This window comes from Euphorbia lathyris, chromosome 10 (assembly GCF_963576675.1).
Source record: "Euphorbia lathyris chromosome 10, ddEupLath1.1, whole genome shotgun sequence".
Lineage (NCBI taxonomy): Eukaryota > Viridiplantae > Streptophyta > Magnoliopsida > Malpighiales > Euphorbiaceae > Euphorbia > Euphorbia lathyris.
Window position 1 is genome coordinate 60,881,711 of NC_088919.1, and position 6,142 is coordinate 60,887,852.

The 6,142-nt window shown below is 45.6% G+C and overlaps 1 non-coding gene across 1 annotated transcript; it reads right to left on the minus strand.

The window, feature by feature from the left end:
• On the minus strand, positions 1–75 carry TRNAP-UGG (transfer RNA proline (anticodon UGG)). The gene has a single exon. It is a non-coding gene; the product is annotated as a tRNA-Pro (tRNA).
• Positions 76–6,142: the final 6,067 nt, after the last annotated feature.

The window sequence follows — 6,142 nt, forward strand, 5'->3', positions numbered from 1 at the left end:
TCAAGGTGACAGGATTCGAACCTATGGCCCTCTGTACCCAAAACAGATGCGCTGACCAGACTGCGCTACACCTCGTATCACCCCCCCGGAGCATATAGATCCACCCGATCGATGAACACTTGAACCGAACCCGCCTATCCTTTTAGGCACAGGGACGCGAGAACCAATCCGAGTAAAAAACCGCTTTTTTATTTTTTGAAATCTGCCTCCAGCAAGATATGGCGACGCCAAAAAGCCGTATAGTGCAGGAGCGCTCATCTTTTTTGGCTTCCTCTTTCACTTGAATTTTAAAATCCGGCTACGTGTCCTTTGCTTTGGACCCTTCGCCCGCTAAGGTTTTGTGTGTGCACACGGCTTCTTCTGCTGCCCTAGCCTCTCCAGGTGAACCTAAAGCTTCTGAGCCAGCCAGTGAGATCCAGCTTAATCTAATCCTTTTGTAGAAAGTTTACAGCCTTTTTGAGTGTCTTTCCAGGCGTTACCCATCCTATGAATTCATATTTAGGGCACAGTGGCAATTGCTTTCGTTCTTGCTGGGAATTCTTTCACATCTCGTGCCTTCCCCGGAAAGAGAAAATGCTTTGAATAGCGTAGTTTCGATCTTCCCCAACTCTTACTGCCGCGGAAAAAATGGTTCAGGCCACTAGCCGAGCCGAGGAATCGGTTGATGAAGAAAAGAAACTTCGTTTACCTTCACACATTCTTGTTTTTGGCAAGCTAGGGTCCTGATCGACCAACTAGTTGTCCTATCTACCTAAGAAAGAAAATGCTATCTTTTCTTTTCTGGGGTAGGGATGGAAGGACCACCCGATTCTGCATAAGGCTTCGGCTAGGAGAAAGCTTTTTTTCATCAGGCCCACTCGACTATCCAACACTTTAGGGATTGGCTAGGCTGGTGGGGATTGGTTCTTCTCAGTTACGTATTTTGAAGAATTGCAATTGCTTCTCTACATCTAGTTCAGATTCGGATCTGGAAGTTCAGAATCAAGCATCGGATGCTACTAAGGTTATGAAGAGCAATTCTCATTCATGTACTATTACAAGTTTGTTTTTTGAGATAGAAGGTCTTTATGCTTTCCTTCCCGGCTCCGATCCCATAGCTTTCTTTGCCCTGCTTTCTTCTAGTGCCTCTACCCGGCTTTAGGCCTTCTTTGCCCTTATTTACCCGTGCCAACTGAACTTCCCGGAATTCTTAGATGCCTTTCTGGATACCTTCCCGTATATGCTTGAACTTTAAGATTTGGTACAGTTTTGTCTTACCTAAGTCACAACCGGGCAGAAAGGGCTAAAGATCTCTTATTAGCCGCTGATACTTCTAAGTGCGGGTATATAGATTAATCTTATCTACCTTACCGGGGAGGGGACATAAAGTACAACCTTACGGCCGGACGTACCTTCAATTCTAGCAGCAGCCCTGTACCGGGCAGCATTAATAGAACCATACAAATTCCTTTCACTCTCGGCTTCAAGTAGGGCGTATAAGCTATTGACTGTTCTACGTACGAAAAAACGCCCCTTAAGGTGGCTTGATGTTAACTGTCCTAACTTACCTATCCTGGGTGCTTTGGTATGCGTCTTCATTCGCCTACCTTCGTAGAACAAGCTAGACCCCCAATTGTTATTGAGACCACTCTTAGGATGGAATTCCACACGAAATAGATGATGCACGGAATCGATAAAAAATTATCGCCGCTGGTTGTGAGGCAGGTGATTTTTTCTTCCAATATGCTGGGTCAAAAGCCCGAGCAAGGCGCGGTGCCCTCTTCCTGGGATAACTTTCATATCTAACTACGACAGCTATGGGGCACGAAGGGTATAAGAAGAAGTGACGGAGAAGTCGTTTACTGATTAGCTGCTTGAACGTGGAAAGATGACGGCATCTCCCCTGCTAAAGTAAGCCGTCTTGCGAAAAAAAACCTAGTCCCCCGCCTCCTTTATTTTTAGAATAGAAGGCCCTTTGTCCCACTTCGGTAGATCTTCCATTTTATGTCCCTACTTGTGAGGAGCCGCAAAGTACCATCATGTAGCTAGGGGATATGGATCTCAGCGGTGTAGACGAGAATGACACTTGTGCCCAGAAGTCATTCAAACTAAAAGACCGTTCGCCAACTAATCTTTTCCTCCACTGTACTGGACTCCCTACGAAACACATACCCACACCTCCATTTCCACAACCACCAAATAGTTATAGCAAACATATCACATCTACGGACCTTAACAGTAGGGCCGGTAAAGTAGGATTTCAACTAGATCTTGGCAATGGAACTCCAACAAGCTCGGCAGGGAGAGTACGAAGATACTGCCTAGAAGACAGAAGAACTTCAATTTTAGAAGCTTACCTTTGAAATTCTCTCGCAGGAAGAAGGACTCCAACTCCCACTGGACCGACATCGGAAGACAACTTCAAATAAAGGAAGAGTCCTGGCCAAAATACACTTTTTTCTTAATCAAGAACCTCCTTCAATTTCAAAGAGAAGGTCTTCGGGCAATATCAGGCATACTACTACAATCGATGCGTACGTAGATCTCCACTCTCTTTCTATTCTGTAAGTCAACCTTGCCTTGAGCTACAGTTCCTTACCTTACCTTGAGCTAGAGACGTTCTTCCTTACCTCCATTGAGCCCTAGACTTCCTGCTTTCCAGGCCCTATCGAGCCAGCGATAGCTTTCCTTCCCGGCTTAGGCCTTCTATCGCTTATTCACCTAGTCTTTCTACTTAGAAAAGAATAAGTTATAATGCTTAACACATGAGATGGGGCATTCTGTCCATCTAAGAGTCTATTCTAGCAAACCAAGGGAGACCCAAGCAGCTTATTTGTCCTAACAGGGATTCATTCGTGAAAGCTGTTCTGGCGTATGCCTATTCTATTACTATTGAATGTTGCGCTTCAACAGGAAAGAGACTAAGGGAAGGAGTGATTTTCAACCACATGGACCGGCCCTGAACTGTTCTGTCCGATCGGAAATATCTGTTACCCATCACCTGAGCCCATAAACTATTCCCCTCATTAGTTAATCGCCAACCTAACTTAGCAAGGAAGGCTAGATTAGCTTGCTGCATATTACGAATCCCCAGACCTCCCTGAGACTTTGGCAACATGACCGTACTCCAGTTAATTAAACATCTAAGAATTAGTCGTAGATACGAAAGTATATCAAGGGTGCTTTCACTTTCGATATAGTAATTCTACTTCCTGCTCAGTCGTAATAGCTCCTGTCCTGGGCTTTTTAGATAGTTCACTCTGCGGCCGGCTTTCGAGTTTAAACTCTGCTCCTCGGCTTAAGAGCGCTCCTCTTCGGGGTTTTCTAGCTTTTGCGGTGAGGTTTGGAACCCTCGCGTTAGGCTTTCGAGTTCCCTGTTCGAGAGAGCTCCTTGCCCTGGGCTCTCGACGCTTATAGCCTTATGGTATAGTTCAGTTCGTACTCGCATCAAGCTGTGGTCTCCGTCCCTTTCGATTATTACACGAGTTTTCGCCCCGGGCTGTCAGCTCTCGTTTTCCTAGGTAGCAGATGTCCTTCTCGAGCATATCTTCTGATGCAAGCTCTTGGGCAGTACTCCCCTCCCCACTTGGGCTTTGAAAAGGCTAGTTTACGAAGCCGCTAAAGAAGTGTAGTACAAGAGATAGGAAAGCAAGTAAGCGGTGTGAGTGGTAGTATCCGCGGTTTGCGAAAGCGAAAGAACAAGCTCTTGTTGTGAAAGAAGAGGTTACTGTTCCATTAGGAACTGTAAGCCGTTCATTGGAGGTAACGAAAGCAAGAATGCAAGCAAGAAAAGAGTTAGCAGTCCAGCTAGCAATGAAAGAGTTGGCTGTCCAGCTAGCACAGAATTGTGTAAAAGAAATGCAATGAATTAGTTGGAGCAGACTCTCATGCCAAGAAAAGGGAGGTCCCAGGTAAGGCGTTAAGGATAGGCTATAAAGGCTGGTTACCAGGTTAAAGGTATGGCGTCAAGGAAAGGCTGGGAATGGGAGCTAAAAGAGGTTACGCGGGGATAGATTTAGCAGTACAGGTCCGGCTAACACCGATTCGTGGATATTGACTGACCCGGCTCCACGGATTCATTTCATTCTAGATTCATCGTTAGCTATCCCATGTCTTTCGCTGCGGGGTAGTAGGCTATAGCTTCCTTCATTGGCTTAATCCGCTTCTTGTATCCGAATTGGGCTTTTCACTTCTGGTTGAAGTGGAAAAATCTTCCGCTCTAGTGAGCTTATATACCTCCTTCGCTTCCGGCTTCTAGCCTTCTTTGCTTCGCTAACCCTGCCCTGTGGTACGTCAAGAGAAGGCAAGGCCCATAGGCAGGGACAGCCGGTATGGAGGGGTTAGAGGGAATAGGACTAATGTCCGAAGTGACCGAGGGAAAGTTTTTCCAGAGATTTTCCCAGGATTGATGGTATGCCTTCTCAGGCAATCTCGAGTACAAGCCAAGGAACCTAAAATATGGTAGCTAGTAGAGGAAAAAAAGGCTATCCATGAAAAGCCTTTACTCAATACAATATATATAGCTAGAGCGATACGGCACAGGGTTGGATGGACACAATTCCTTCTACGTAAGGGGATGAAGCATTTAGGGAGATACCCACGGACCCATAAGCCTTCTAGGCAAGTGCATAAAAAAGAGGGGAGGTAGCTTCCAGAAAGATAGAGTTATCACACAAAGGCCTTGACTCGCCTATCCGAATCCTTTATCACTCTTAGGCCTAATATTAAACAAAGTACAGAGGCGAAATGACTAAGATCTTTCTTAACCAGAAGATAGAATCCTATTGTTAAAGTGATAATGAAAAAAAAAGGGCGCCGCGTCTGGACAGGCGGGCGGAATAGATGAGCGAAAGGTGCCATGGAGTGAGGAATATCCCGAGTCTCATGTAAGACAACTAAATGCACCTCGAGGTGCTGCCGTGCCGAGAAAGTGGGGGGACCCTCTCGAGCACAGGATAGGCAATTGAGAGATAGAGCTAGCCTATTCGTTATGGGGAATCAATGCTCCGGAAACGATGGGACTGAGAAGCGCATGTCGGTGAAGCAACGGCGACTCCATATCGAGCCCTTGAATAGGGGTAAGATAAGACAGGTTCTTAGGGAAGGACGTTCTTGCTGCTAGGAATGCCTACCCAATAGCTTGTTCTTTCTATTATGCTGATAAACTATGATAATCCTACATCAAGATGATCAATAGAATTCGGAGAACCTGCTATCCCCTCGCCGTATCCAGCTTGGTTTTTAGTAGTACCTGCTAACCTGCCAGCCAGTATTGACTCATTCAACCTCACCGAGGGAAAAGAGCAACCCTACGAGGGGGAAGGGCAGCAGCTTTTCTTACTACGCAATTAGTAGGGAACAGAGCAGGACCCTACTCTTTCTTTTAGGAACAATAGCGACTTCTTCTGGAAAGCGGGAAACAACTTACTAATATAGAGGCACACTACTATCAAGACCGTATCCCTAGGACTTTTCTTTCAAGAATCTGACCGCAGCAACGTGAAACAGGAAGCGGAGAAAGGGCCCGGTTAAGCACGCTTTCCTTGAATTGCATAGAAATAGAGTAAAGCAAGGGTAAACGTAGTTGAGAAAAAGGGCCCAAGCCCGGTGAAGAGATTTTTCAAAAAAGGAAACTGCAGTTTTGCCTAGGGAAAGAATCTTTCCTGTCCTTAGCTTATTCTCAAATCCTGGCCCTATCGAAGCAGATCTATAACTGAAGTTGAACGTGTTAGTGTCATCCCCTTGCACTCCAACTAGATCAATAGATGGAACAAAAATCCTGCTCACAGCTGCAAGGGATATAGACACACCGGCAGAAGGAATGGCACTTATAGTAATAGTAAAGGAGACAGGGAGACTAGCCATATTATCCGCGTTTAGGCATGTATTAGCCTCATACTATCCAGTAACATCCTCTTATTAGCCACGCCACAGAGGAGCTTCGTACCATGCCTTGGAAAAGCACTTGACCTTTGATCTAACCCTAGCCAAAAAGGATTCACCCGACCTGTTTGATAATTTGTTTGCTTTCTCTGGCTTCCTAACTTCCATAATATCCCTCAACCTCTTAAAAAAATCAAATCCTAATAAAGAAAAGAAATAGAAAACATTCCAATCGAGAGCCTCGCCCAACCCCAAAGAAGGGGGATAAATGGGAACGAAA